The following is a 14,237-nucleotide window of genomic DNA, read 5'->3' as shown; positions in this document are numbered from 1 at the left end:
CTAAACAGATGTTTATTGTGGGTCTTGATGTTAAGAGTATGCAAAAAGATACTCCATCCATCCTCTACCGCTTATCCTGTTCAGGGTCGCAGGGAGGCTGGAGCCTATCCCAGCTGTCATAGGGCAAAAGGCAGGTTACACCCTGCACATGTCGCCAACCTGTTGCAGGGCTAACACAGAGATGTTATGGGCAGTTTAGAATCACCAATTAACCAAAACCCTAAACCTAAAACCAATTAACCTAACCCCAGTGACTGCATGTCTTTGGACTGTTGGAGTAAACCCACACAAACACAGGGAGAACATGCAAACTCCACACAGAAAGGCCCGGGCCAAGCTGGAGTCGAACCCAGACCTTCTAGCTGCGAGGCAGCAGTGCTAACCACCACGGCACCGTGCTGCCATCATGTGATACTCATTTGGTTTATTTTACTGATATTGTTTTTAACAATTGTTTTCATTTTTTTTTTTCATCTCCTGTGCTGTTTGCAGATATATGTGGAGTTTGATGACCAAGAGTGGGAAAAGAGGGAGTGGGTGAAGGTCTATGAGGATTTCCAGCTGTTTCTACTGGAGCACCAGCTGGTCTGGGCCAAGAGGAAGGAGGGAGGAGCAGCAGGAGGAGGAGGAGCAGGAGGCCTGCTGCAGGGATCCAAGGCCAAACACATACAGTGGCCTGCCCTGGTAAGACCTGTGCTTTCTATTTATAGGCTGGGCACAATAATGGGACCAGTCAGCCAAGCTGACTGTGTTGTTACGCATCCACTACAGTGTGTAGCTCCAAGTATTCAGTTCTCTCTGGACATCTTGCTATGTGGATCTCTGTGGTTTTGCATTAATGTGCTTTTTTTGGTGGCAGCTTTGCCATGTTTTCATTCAGTTGTGACCAGCATCTCTTGTAGTGCATGTATGAGGATTTTTGACCTGTTTACCATTGCTGTTTACCAGCTGTTCTTTTAAGTTGTTTGGCTATATTAGACTCTTGCTGTTGTTAGTTTGGTAGTTTGTCATGCTTTTCTAATTCATGTCATTCATCTGTTAACTTTCTTGTTTTGTTACTAAGTTTTAAGTTCTTCAGCTCCTCAGCTATGGTTACTGGCAGCCAAGACATGCCTCCTCTGGAGTTAGAACTTACTGATGATGGTCCAGGACTGTGTGGGTTAGTTTTGCTGCACACAGTGTTGCTGTCAGAGCTGCTACACACTAAGAAATAGAGGGACAGGAATGGACCTAAAAAGGTACAAAGGCTTTGTCGCTCCAGTTGTACCGTATCAGGTACATAATTTGTACCTTTTTAATGGGTACAATTTTGTACCTGTATATAAAGGTACATATTTGTCACTACAGGTACAGAAATGTTCTTTTAAAGGTACAGACAATAAGGTACAAAATCATTCTGAGGTTCAGAGGTACAATGTTGTACCCCACTAGGGTACAGCTGGAGCGACAAAGGCTTTGTACCTTTTTAGGTCCATTCTTGTCCCTCTATTTCTTAGTGTATACAACTTGTGTGAACTTTGATTTTCTCAATTTATTTCAAAGTAATGGTGGCTGGTATTACCCAAAAATTTATAACATAGTGTTTTTATGGTTCCAGTTGTTTCACACTATATCAAGGAATCAATGTATTATTATTATTATTATTATTATTATTATTATTATTATTATTATTACTACTACTACTACTACTACTACTACTACTACTACTACAGTGCTACTATTAATGGGCTGAGCCCTGCCTGCAGTAAAAGTGAGAGTGGACAAGAACACTGAAAATCACAAATTTTAAAACCAGAAAACTTCCAAACAGCCAAAGTCCAGAACTCGACCCAGTTACAAAGAGCTGTGCATAAACAAACGTTTGCAAACCTCAGTGAACTGAAGCAACGCTGTAAAGAGGAGTGTACCAAAATTCCTCCATAATGATTAGACCAGAGTGATAAAGTAAAGCTGAAAACATTTAAGTTAGTGCTGCTAAAGGTGGTTTTGCAAGCTTTTGAATCATGGGGTATTCGTTTTCATAGGGCTGCAAAGAATCCTGTGAAAATCTTCTTTCTTTCAACAGTTTACGAGTCAGACAGACACAGATGTAAACTGAAGCTTGGTTGACAGAGTTTTAAGTTACAAGCTTAATTTCTGGGCGGGGAGTTCTGGAAAAAGTTATCACTTAAATTGATAAGAACCGTTTACTTAGCAAGTTGGCATCAATACTTTCGCAGTATGAGTTATTCCTCTTAAGTGAAGACACTCTCCAAAACATTTTCAGTTACATGATATTCCTTCTGGTTTGAAAAGCAGGTTAAAAATGTGTAGATGCTGACAGATTTTATGATATCAGTGAGCAGATGTTGAGCAGCAGTCTCAGTCTGCACTGAAGTTAATGGTATCAGACAACTAAAAAAACAACCAAATGGATTTTCAGTTAGTGCCAATGAACTAAGACATTGCTAAAATCCATTCTTCCATTTTGTGCTACTTATGCTTTTTCGGGGGCAGGAGTCTAAGCAGACATGCCTACCTCAACCGGTTTCTTTTTGACGTGGAGGTGGGGCAGTACTGCTGCACTCCTGAATGACCGAGCTTGTCACCCTTATCACCCTGTCTCTAACACTGAACCCAGATAACCCAGATAAGCTCATTATCACCAGTAAGTCAGCAGATTCACTCTCACATTCAGCTTTCTCTTGATCACAACAGAATGGTACAGCATGTGCAGTAATGCAGATGCTGTACCATTCTACACACCAGTCTACCAGTCTCCCACTTCTTCCTTCAAATCACTCGTGAACAAGTCCCCGAGATACTTTAACTTCTCCACCTGGGGTAGCAAGTGGGGGAATTCAGGTAACTTAGAACCATGGCCTCAGACTTGGAGGTGCTAATTCTCATCCCAGTCGCTTCACACTCTGCAAAAAAGGCCATAACTGCCCTGGTGTAAGTTGGAGGTCATCACCTGATGAAGTCAACAGAACCACATCATCTGCAAAAAACAGAGATGACATCCAAAATTCTCAGCCTATTATTGCTAAAGTAGCAAACGGGTTTGTTTGGAACGTATACTGTATTAGTCTATAAATGGCTTTAATTGTTCAGGTGTGTGTGTGTGTGTGTGTGTGTGTGTGTGTGTGTGTGTGTGTGTGTGTGTGTGTGTGTGTGTGTGTGTGTGTGTGATCACATGAATGAACTAATGCTCGGTCTGCTCTGTGACTGTCTTCATACACTAGCTTTGGTGTGGTAGCAGTGTGGTTGCTGTGGTGTTTGTGTTGCTGTCTGTATGTCACACTATTTCTTGTGATTCAGTCTGTATCATACACACTTGAGATGACGGTGGGCTGTGTGGGTCTGCTCCTGCTGAACTGTGTGTTTGTCTGTGGCAGTGAGTTTCTATTCTTAGTCAGAGCTGAATGTGTTTGTGTCCGTCCCTTACTGAAAGATTTACTTCATAAATGTTTGATATTGATGGCATTTAGTTTTAGACTCTCTGCTTGTTTCTCTGTGCGTACAAATGTGATTCACTGTTTTGGTTATGTAATAGTGTGCACAGCGCCATCTGGCACACATTGTAGATAAGAGTTCAAAGACTTAGACACACACACACACACACACACACTCTTTTTCCTGGTTGTTTTTCTCCCTGTCTGACTGCTCCTCCAGTTTTTTTTTCACTTGTTCGTCACACTGCTGCGGTTGTCATAGCAACAACATCAAAATATAGTATAGAATCATAAACAAAACAATTCGACAATCAACAAAACAAAACACTTTACAGTTGTTAAAAGAAGGGAAGCCACGTATAGAACCAAAAAAAAAAAGTTTTTGTACCAGGATGTAACCATGCATGTTAATGCTCTTAGTTGGGTATTTATTATGGGAGTCTGTGGGAACTGACGTGCTTTTAGAGCCTCATGTGGCCATTACAGGAACATTTTGGCATTTCCACGTTGGTTTAATTTTTCAGCCCTGACAGTCGCTGCTTGAGACAGACAGACAGAGGTAGACGAGCAGGCGAGTGGACCCAGCAGATCTCTTGTCTAGTTATTACATTGTTGTATAACCAGACCCCTGTGACATCCAACACACACACACAGACACAGTGGCTTTTTCATCAGTCTTCTAAATTATTCATGCTTGTTGTCATTTTGCCTTACTCTTTGTCTCTTTCACTCTCATACTAGTTTATTTGTTTCACAGGTATTTATATCTGGCCTTTTCACAGTATTTTTGGTTTTTAAGCTCATGCTATTTAGATTTTTTTAATTGAAAAGTGTCGCTGATTATGTAGTGGAAAATTTGGATTTCTGTTGCACATGCATGTGTTTATGTGAATCTGTTTGCAGAGTTACTGTAATTTGAGTGTCTGTGTCCCAAGTTTCATTATCAGAGGCAATATGCTCTCTGCGGGTGTCCATATATCCTCTAGTTTATTATACTGCTAATCTACCAGGGTACCAATCAAATGCACAGTGACCATGAAGAGAAGCTATTCAATGAGGTCCACTTCATCTTTAGAGTGTTCATCTTTAAAGCAATCATCTTTAAGCACCTTGAGATGACTGTTTGTTGTGATTTGGCGCTATGCAAATAAAATTGTGAATCCCCTCTGCACATATGGAACAATCCTCCAAGAGGACTAGAAGGCAGGCTGATGAGGATAATTTCATATCATTGTTAACTGGTGAATGGTTGGGAAATTTTTAACATTTTAACATCAATCAAACCTAGTCCTTGTCTGCAACATGGCTGCAGAATGTTAGAAAAGATCTTTTTTTTTTTTTGTATCAAACATTTATGTTTTTCAACATCAAGTCAACCTGTCTGATACATGTGAAGATTAAAAAAAGGGCATAGTTTGGATGCAGTGTGCAGATTGTCTTTGAAGGTGTTTAGGCCTGTAATCAATCACTTCAGACATTGTGGGAAATCCCACAGAAGCAGGTAATGTTGTCAGATCTCAGATTAATAGCAAATGAGCTGTAAAGAATAAAGACAGCATGATGACTGCTGAAAGGAAACAGCCAAGGATACATGGAGGGGTAGAAGAAAAATTGTGTGTGAGTTTTAGTAAGAGTAGTAATAGAACATGTATTGCTGGCAGTAGTAATAGCTGTGGCAACAAGGAGGATGGTGATAATGACAGTGGCAGCTGTAAGAGATGCAGCTCAAGTATTAGCTGTGTTCTAAGCTTCAGTTTACCTGTGAATATGTTCATTCCTGCTTTTTATTATATTAGCAGAGAGCCATTAACTAAACCTGATGAAGAAATTTTTTTGCTCATTTGCTTTCTCCAGTCTCTCCCCACTGGTTGTCTGATTTATTATCTCATAGATGCCAGTATTTAATTTGATTACTCTCTATTGATAATTTTGTACTAATGTTTAATTAACGAATTTGTATCATTTCTTGCTTGCGTTATCTGAAGGCATGCATGAAAAAAGTGCCATTTTTGGAAACTCAACATTTATCTTACCCGCACACTCCACACAGAAAGGCCCAGGCTGGCAGGTTCAAACCAGAAACTCTCTTGCTGTCACATCATTTGGATAAAAAAATAAAATTAAAAAAAAAAACCTCAACAGAAATCAAATTTCTTCAGTTTTACACATAGAGCCCAGTTATTGACACACATGCAAGTATACATAAGTAAACAAAGAAACAAAAGTTATCCTCCAGTACACTGCAAAAAAAAAATAAAAAAATTAAAGGAACACATCTGATCTCAATGGGAGAATCGTGCAGGATATCTATACTGATATGGACTAGGTAATGTTTACAAACAAAAGGATGCCACATTGTTAGATGGAAATGAAAATACTTCTTGCAGAGAAGATTTTCTTGAGTTTAACCCACAAATGTGGCACCATTTAAGGGGAAAGTTTATAATATATGATTTTTAGGATGGAGTGATTGTACAGCATACATCTTTAATGACTTAAAAAAAAGAAAGAATTGGATGCACTGTTTCAATTTGTTTGAGATTTTCTCTGATCCACACAGGATCAAAAGTATAAGTTCAAATGAATACATATACTCCCATTGATATTTGGTTAAATGTTTCTCAGTAATTTGCAACTTGACCAGATGCTTTTGACCAGCAAGCTCCTGGCTTAATTCTGGATGAATATTTGACCACACCACTTTGCAGAATTGGTAGAGGCTTGCTGCCATACCACCCTGAGCATGCCTCATCTCATCTGATCTCAGCAGGGTTGGGCCTGATTAGTACTTGGATGGGAGACTGCCTGGGAATACCAGGTGCTTGTAAGCTCGGCGTATAAAGGCTGCTGAACATCAATGCACAGCAGGTGAGAAGGGGTATGATGGATAGAGTTAAGTGTATGCAACAACTTGATTATATATTCAGTCAGGAGTGCTTAATTGTTACCCTGTTTTATCTATTATAAAACCAGTTTTGATGTATGTTTGAAATCATTGTTCAGTTGGAACACCCAGTTGTATCCCATGTTTCAACCATCTAGCTGTTGAAGTGAAGTTGAAGAATTTGGAGGTAGTTTTCATTATACCATCCCCTTTGTGCAATGCACTGGGAGCAAAATGGCCCCAGAGCATGACTACCACCACCGTGTTTGACAGTTGGTACAGTGTTCTTAGGTGTGAAAGCCTCACCTTTACTCCTCCAAACATACCAAATAGCCCAGTCTTTGTCACATCTGACCATAACTTTTCTCTTGAAGGCATTTGGCTGATCCATGAATAGCTGCAAAATTTTAGTTGAGCTTGAAGGTGTTGATTTTTGGAGCAGGGGCTTCTTTCTTGGTTGATACCCTCTCAGTCCATGGTGATGTACAACTCGCATCACTGTGGACAGTGACACTGGTGTTCCAGCAGTTTCCAGTCCATTGCAGGCTTGAGCCTTGGTAGTTCCTGGGATGTTCCTGAACATCCTAACCATCCTCTCTCTGAAGGTGACAGTTTGGGTCTTCTTCCAGACCTTGGCAAGATGGAGCACATCAGAATAAGTTATATACAGCTTGGGATTTGCAGTTGTTTAGAAATGGCTCCAAGAGACCTTTGCAACTTGTGTAAATCTACAATCTTCTTTTTAGATCTTCTCTGAGATCCTTGGACTTTACCATTGTTCTGGGTGTTGGTCAATCCCAGCGAGTGATGCCAACAAATCATTTTTTAAGCTGGTAAAGAGAAACTAGCAGTTGTAGTCAGTCATGATCAGTAACGAGAAGTTAACAGGCCTTGGCCTTGTCAAGTTAAAATAAATTGTAGAACCTTCAGCATCACTAAAAGATTGAGTGTATGCATATACTTTTGATCCTGTGTGGATCAGAGAAAATCCTAAATAATTTCAAATTTGTGCACTCAATTCTTGTTTTTTAAAGTCATTCAAGATGTGTGCTGTACAATCATTCCACCCTGGAAAAACAACAGTTCAAAGAAATCATTAAAAGACCAGAATTACCATCACATTCATGCCCATGATGAGTGTATGTAAACTTCTGACCACAACTGCATATGGGGTGTATGTGCCTGCACTTCTAAAGACAGCGGTCACTTGAGACAGGACCTGTCACAGGCTGCATGTTTAGGTTGGGCCTCTTATGTTGTAAATATCTCAGTGACCCCACCCTGCTGGCACCCTCTCCATAATTCACCAAGACAAGTCCCATCCCCCAGAGTCCCAACACACACACACACACACACACACACACACACACACACACACACACACACACACTCTCCCTCTCTCAGACATTTGGCTTTAATTTAGTCCTCTTGTGTTTACTTCAGTCTGTTTTCCTCTGGCTGGATGTTGCTTTACTCTAGTCTCCCATAGATACAAGAGAACAACACTGACTGCAGTGTCTCTCCCTTAATTACACCCCCACTCCCCTTTTTTCCTTTCTCAAAATTAATTGGCTGTGGGCTTTTATTTAAATTAATTGAGGAAAAGAGAAAGACCACAGATAAGATTTGTGGATGTAGTGAAGGAGGACATTCAGTTGGGTGACAGAAGATGATGCTTGGGACAGGATGAGATGCACCCAGATGTTCTGCTGAGGTGACCCTTAATGGGGGCCAGCCAAAAGAAAGGGGTTTGGATGTCATGTAAGTAGTTAGCTTTATATCTGAATGTGCATCCTGGTCACAAAGTGGCAATTTTAGTAATGTAGCTATCTCATTAGGTAGAACCTAGAAAGTTTTCCATATCCCATGAAACACTTCATGTATTAAGACTAATTTATACCATGGAGGCCTACTCTAAAAAACACCGTCCATGAAACTGGATTTAAAAAATAAGCGTTTAAAGTTTTTAGAGCATGTGTAGGGCCATCTTGTGCAAGTACAGAATGGGCTGTCAATGCTTCATTGCTGCTAATTGACTTACATTAGTTTATGTTAGCTATCTAGTGAAAGACCAATAACTAAGTGCAAAAAATGGAAACTAAAACTAAAAAGCAGTCTAAGGGGGTGACTTTCCTGGTGACCCCTGGCTGAAGCAATGAGTTTTATACTGTCCCGTTTCTGTCTCTTAAGCAGTAAGTGGTTAGTTATTGTCAGCAAGCTGCATTGAAATGGAAAAATCTAAATGTTAGCTGTAGGGTTGGATTTGTAGAACACTTTAATTGAGAACTGCGTGGAAGAGAACCTGATTGAGTCAGGTGCACTGGTGGTTCACCAGACTGCCCACTGTCCCCTGTGTGTTTGACTGGTGGGGTTGGCTGTACAGACCAAGCAGTGCAATCAGCTGATGGAGCAGGTGTTCACAAGATCGGCACTATTTTATGCAATTTTAAGGTACAATTTAACCCCTGGTTATATTGGAGTTAAGTCTTGTTTTCCAAGCTAACCCAAACAGTTTAACAGATAAACACAACTAAGTTTCTGACCGGGAATCCTAATATCTATCAAAAACAAAAAAAATCTCCACGTTATAATCATTTTGGCTTCACTTTTTCTCACTTTTAGTATGAAATAATCCACTCAGTCAGATAATGTGGTCAGACTAAAAATTTTCCACAGCAGTTTTCTAAACCAAAACAAGGAAATGAGTTTTCCAACAAGTATGGCATATTTTCCTTGGAGGCTCCTGCTGTTTTTGGTCCATCGCACACATCAGTATATTTTCCCTACGGACATGCTGATGGATGTAGGATTCCCTGTCATGCTTTCATGTCTAATATGTATATACATATATGTACAGGAGGCACAAATCCTTTGGGGGTTATGTCAGGAACGGCATCCAGCATAAAAATCTGCCAAATCAACTCTGCAGAGCCACCTGCTGTGTCGACCACTTGTGAATAAGGCCTGATTTAGATAGAGAATCTTTATAGAGCCTACGATGCAACCTATGTAAGTGGCCAGCCTCATTGCCTGCAACAACCAGCTTGTGCTGGTGCATTATGTTTTCATTGTTAATTGTGGTTGTGTCCCAGTGTTTTCTATGTGGTGCCAGAAACAAATAAAATGGCAGGACTTTTTTTCCCTCCTGGGTCCCCACTCTTTGGTGTGGGAATGTTTGTCCCTCAGGTTTTTCCAGTTCTTTGTACATTCCTTTACTTCCATTCCAGTAGTTTCAGCAATCTCCCTCCAGGATTTTGCTGACATTTGTGAATCCTTATATTGAGAAAATGATTGTTATTCTGTCACTGATTGATTCAAAAACTGTGGAGAAAAAATAGACAGAAATGCATAGGAGTCATTGACAGTACTGGACAGGCCAATCACAAAGGTTGCAGACTCCATTGACGCAATGTGTAGTTACATTTCTGGGGAGGTGCACGTCAGGTTACGCCGTAGGTTATGGCAAGTGTGGTGATACCATATTTTTTGCTACCTTAGGCTTCAGTAAAACAGGCCTAGAGGCCAGTTGGCAGTCCCCTGGCAAAAAATGTGTATTCCCTCACAGTTGCCGGAGGTTGCTTGCGACTGCTGTGTGAAATTAGTCACAAAGAAAGTGCTGCATAAAAACCTCCTTGTAATTGCTTTGGTTGTTAGCAGGTTGACTGATCTGTCAATTGTTTTTTTCAATTTGTCGATTAGTCAACGATTATTTCAATCTCACCTCACCTGTTCAAGCCTGCACACCTGTGAATATCACCTTGTTGTCTCTGCTCACAATTAAAATAATGAACCATAAAAATACGAGTTTGAAACTAATCAAATGTATTTTTAACATTAATGTGACATTACAATAAATATCAAATAAACAATGCATATTAAAGTGAATGCAATTTTTATTTTTAAATGAATATATAATGTGCAAATAAGTAAATAAAAATGGCCTTTTTTCATCCAAAACAACTGAAAAGTTTACAGATGATTCAGTTCACAAAGAGGTTTACTGTTCAGAATGAATGCTAATATTAATGAGAGAAAAAATTAGACAAAGTAACTGCTCCTATTGTTCTTCACTCCTTAGCTAACATAACTGAAATGGTGGCGTTCAGCAAACATCATCCATGAGAGCTCGTTTCTGACAAAACTAAGAGAACCATTACTGTACAAACATTAACAGGTATCAACGACGCACTAACTCTCTAAAACGTACCCATCCAGAGCTGACGTCACAGCTCCAGGGTGCCGACGTTTTAAACGCTCAGCATTGCAGTGATGCTGCCGTGGAAGGAAAGCTCTGCTCTGCACAGTCTGCATTCAGCTTTATTTTTGGTTTCTGTGAAATGCTCCCACACCTTTGACAGTCTGTCTCCATTTTCTTTCCTTTTCTCCACCCTCCTCTCTGTTCCACCATCGTTGTGTTGTTCATGTTACTTTCTTCTTCATTGTTATTGACAGAAATGGAGGTAATACTGGCCCATATCTTCCTGTAGTGTACTGCAGTTACAAAATCACATATATGGTTTTAGAATATGACCTGTCGACATTAAAATTCCACGTCAACTGATTTTTGTAGAGGATGTCATCGATTAGGTCACCGAATCTTTGCAGCCCTACTTACTACTATCTGAACGGTGGTCATAATTGAAAAAGGATGACAAACCAGAAATGGAGAATGTTTGGTTTTAAAGTAAAGCTTAGCTTTGCAAGCGTACTGCTCACGCTACACTTTCTGTGCAGACATGGTGTCTGCATGCTGTGTGTTTGTTTTCTGCTGAGCCCAAAGAAAAGTGCCATTCCTCTTTGTCTCTAACAGTGAAAGCATGCTATCTCCTGCATTTTGGTATCTGGTCATTACATTTAAATATCACACCTACTCCCAGTCTACACCTGTGTAAGGAAAGAAAATGCACTCATTTAAATATGAAGACACTCTGAACCAACTGGAACAGACACACAGTCACAGGTCTGCTTTCCTCTCATCTTGTTTTTATTCACAGGACAGGAGAGGAAGAGCTCACTCTCCCCATTCATTTGTGTGTGTGGTTTGGGTGTGGGTGTGGGAAATAAGTCTTATATGGGTTTCCTGTCTGCCTAGGGATAGATAAGGATTTAAGTGAGACAGGATTTGCTGTTGCCTATTTTTTTCTTTTTGCTGCGCTCTCCATTGTTCTCTCTTGGTCTCTCGTACAACAGAGATGTAAAAACTATTTAAAACTTTAAGGGTTGAAAATCTTCACTGTGAAATATAGGTTATAAACTGTGTATTTTCCCTAAGCAGACCTCTTCAAGTTCATCTGCAATGTTCCTATTTGTAATGTGTTTTATTAGACTGCCAGTTTGATATTAGCAAAGGCTTAATTATGACTGGTCCCTGTGACTCACAAGAACATATCTGAAATATTGTGCACTCTATTGTAACTGCTGGGCTTGTTTTGCACTATATTAAAGTTGTTCTTAGAGTCAACTCACATTTTGTGATTATTTTAGCATCAAAAAATCAAACAAAACATCATTTTTTTTTGTATGTCGGCTGTTGCTTGACTGTAATGAGATCCCCTGTCTGTGACGTGGACAATGAGACCACAAGTGGTAACGCCCCAACCAGCACTTAGGAAAACTGGTGGTAATGTCTGTAAATAAACAATAAACGATTATTTAGCCACACTGCAAATGTTTGTAAACAAAAAGTAAAACTGAAATTTAAACAGGAATTGATTATTGCTGGTCCTGTCAGAGAAGGCTCCATTTTAGGTGCCGTTTACACGAGACCGTTTTCATTTTGAAACGGTGTCGTTTTGATGCGTTTCGGCCTTGCGTTACATGACAACAGAGTGAAAACGATGTGTTTCGGAAACGGGGTCCAGAGTGGAGTGTTTCAGAAACGCACCGGCTTGCGTTCTCGTGTAAACACTTGAAACCGGGGTGATTTGAAAATGCTCGACTCGCACATGCGCACTATGGTTGCGACGGCCACAGTTTTTCGCGCACGCGCAAATTGATAAACAGCACTCGCGGATTCGCGAGTGCTTCTTATGCTTTTCTTGTGTTTTTACCGTTTTGTAATTCAGCGTTGTGTGCACCAGCGATCCAACCTCATCGTCAGTCCAAACAAAACCTCTCACATTGGCCGTTTTGTAAGTAATGAACAATTTGCAGCACTACCTACTGTGTCACTCCACACATGCGCGTCTTGCATAAACAAACTTTGCAAAGAGAAAACCAACGCCAACTTGTGGCCTGGCATGGGAACTACATCGTTTTCATTGTTTCATCGTTTCACGTCATCGTGTAAACGCAGATCGTTTCTGAAACGCCATCGTGTAAACGAAAGGCTGAAACGCATCAAAACGACACAGTTTCCAGTGAAAACGGCTTCGTGTAAACGGCACCTAAGATGTGCAAGTCAGGCAGAGAGCACTGGGATTGTGTCTGTGTATTCTGCTCTAAAGAAATGTGCCAGAAATATGTGGTGCTCTGTTCTAAACATTATGGTTAAGGAAAAAGATCAATGAAAAGTTGCTGTAGGAGAGGGACCTAAAACACTGCATTTACAGCTACTATATGGGGAAGCCACCTGTGCCACTTACACACTGGTTTTCCAAATAAATAAGTCATAGCAGCAACAATAACAGTCATGCATGCTTACTTTCAGCATTAGTCAAAGCACTAAGTTGTCTGGCACTAATCTTAGTATTAAAATTAGTATTAAAATGAGTCACCTTTATGTGATTCATTTTAATACTCCGCTCCGCCGTGAAAGGGACTAACTGCAACAACAGATACGTGTCCCAAAAATAAAAAGTGTCTGACTTAATACTCTGTATGTATGTATGTGTATGTATGTATGCATGGGTGTAAAAAGAACTGTACATGCTGACAGATAAGAGAAATCTAACAACTATTCATTTCAGTTTCAATTAAATTTTTATATAGCACCAAATCACAACAAACAGTCACCTCAAAGTGCTTTAGCATTCAATCTGGTCTGCACACTTAATCAGTGCCCATCAAAATAATCCCTTAAAATAATTTGTTTTGTATTTTCCTCAGCTGACTTGATTACTTAACAGTTTGATTAGTTAAGAACTGTTTTTGTGTTTTGTCCATATTATTTAAAGCCACTGTTGTTTTTTCTTTACAAAAGCTCTAGAGGTCTTTAATAAGACTACAAAATATATTTTTTAATCACAGTACATGTGTCTGATTCACTGTATATTACTATCACTATAAGACCACGGGAGACTGGGAAAAAAAAATTAACTATGCAATTAAATGATTATTAAGAATTAATGTCTGTTTTATGTTTGTTTAGTACCCTTTGTACACCTTGGCCTTATTTATGTGAAGTGGAGAATAAACATGGACTATTTCAGGCTGCTATGATAATATATGCTAATGATATGAAGCCTCAAACTTTAGAGCTTGTTGAAATCACAACTTAATACTTGATATATTAATTTTAGCTGAGATAATTCTGTCATTATTTAGTCAGTTGGACTTTTAATGTACACTGAAAAGCAGTCTTTCCACTCAAAGGGCTCTAACCACGAGCTACAAGTGCTGATGTGATACACACCATGATAGAATAACCTGTCAAATCTAGAATAGAATTTAAAATCCTTCTCCTCACATACAAGGTCTTGAATAATCAGGCCCCATCTTATCTCAAAGACCTCATAGTACCATATCACCCCAAAAGAGCACTTTGCTCTCTGACTGCTGGCTTACTTGTGGTTCCTAAGATACTTAAGAGTAGAATGGGAGGCAGAGCCTTCAGTTTTCAGGCCCCTCTTCTGTGGACCCAGCTCCCAGTTTGGATTCGGGAGACAGACACCCTCTCTATTTTTAAGATTAGGCTTAAAACTTTCCTTTTTGATCAAGCTTATAGTTAAAGCTGGATCAGGTGACCCTAAACCATCCCT

The 14,237-nt window shown here is 39.8% G+C and overlaps 1 protein-coding gene across 1 annotated transcript in view; it reads left to right on the top strand.

Moving 5' to 3' along the window:
- Nucleotides 1-497: 497 nt before the first annotated feature.
- Nucleotides 498-14,237, top strand: part of jmjd1cb (jumonji domain containing 1Cb) — an 88,753-nt gene continuing 75,013 nt past the window's right edge. Inside the window, exon 1 of the mRNA XM_030755869.1 lies at nucleotides 498-684. The gene's annotated coding sequence lies outside the window, so the exon portion shown is untranslated. The remainder of the gene's footprint in view (nucleotides 685-14,237) is intronic.

The sequence above is a fragment of the Archocentrus centrarchus genome, chromosome 19 (assembly GCF_007364275.1).
Source record: "Archocentrus centrarchus isolate MPI-CPG fArcCen1 chromosome 19, fArcCen1, whole genome shotgun sequence".
NCBI classification, from domain to species: domain Eukaryota; kingdom Metazoa; phylum Chordata; class Actinopteri; order Cichliformes; family Cichlidae; genus Archocentrus; species Archocentrus centrarchus.
This window is presented reverse-complemented; position numbering and strand designations above follow the sequence as displayed.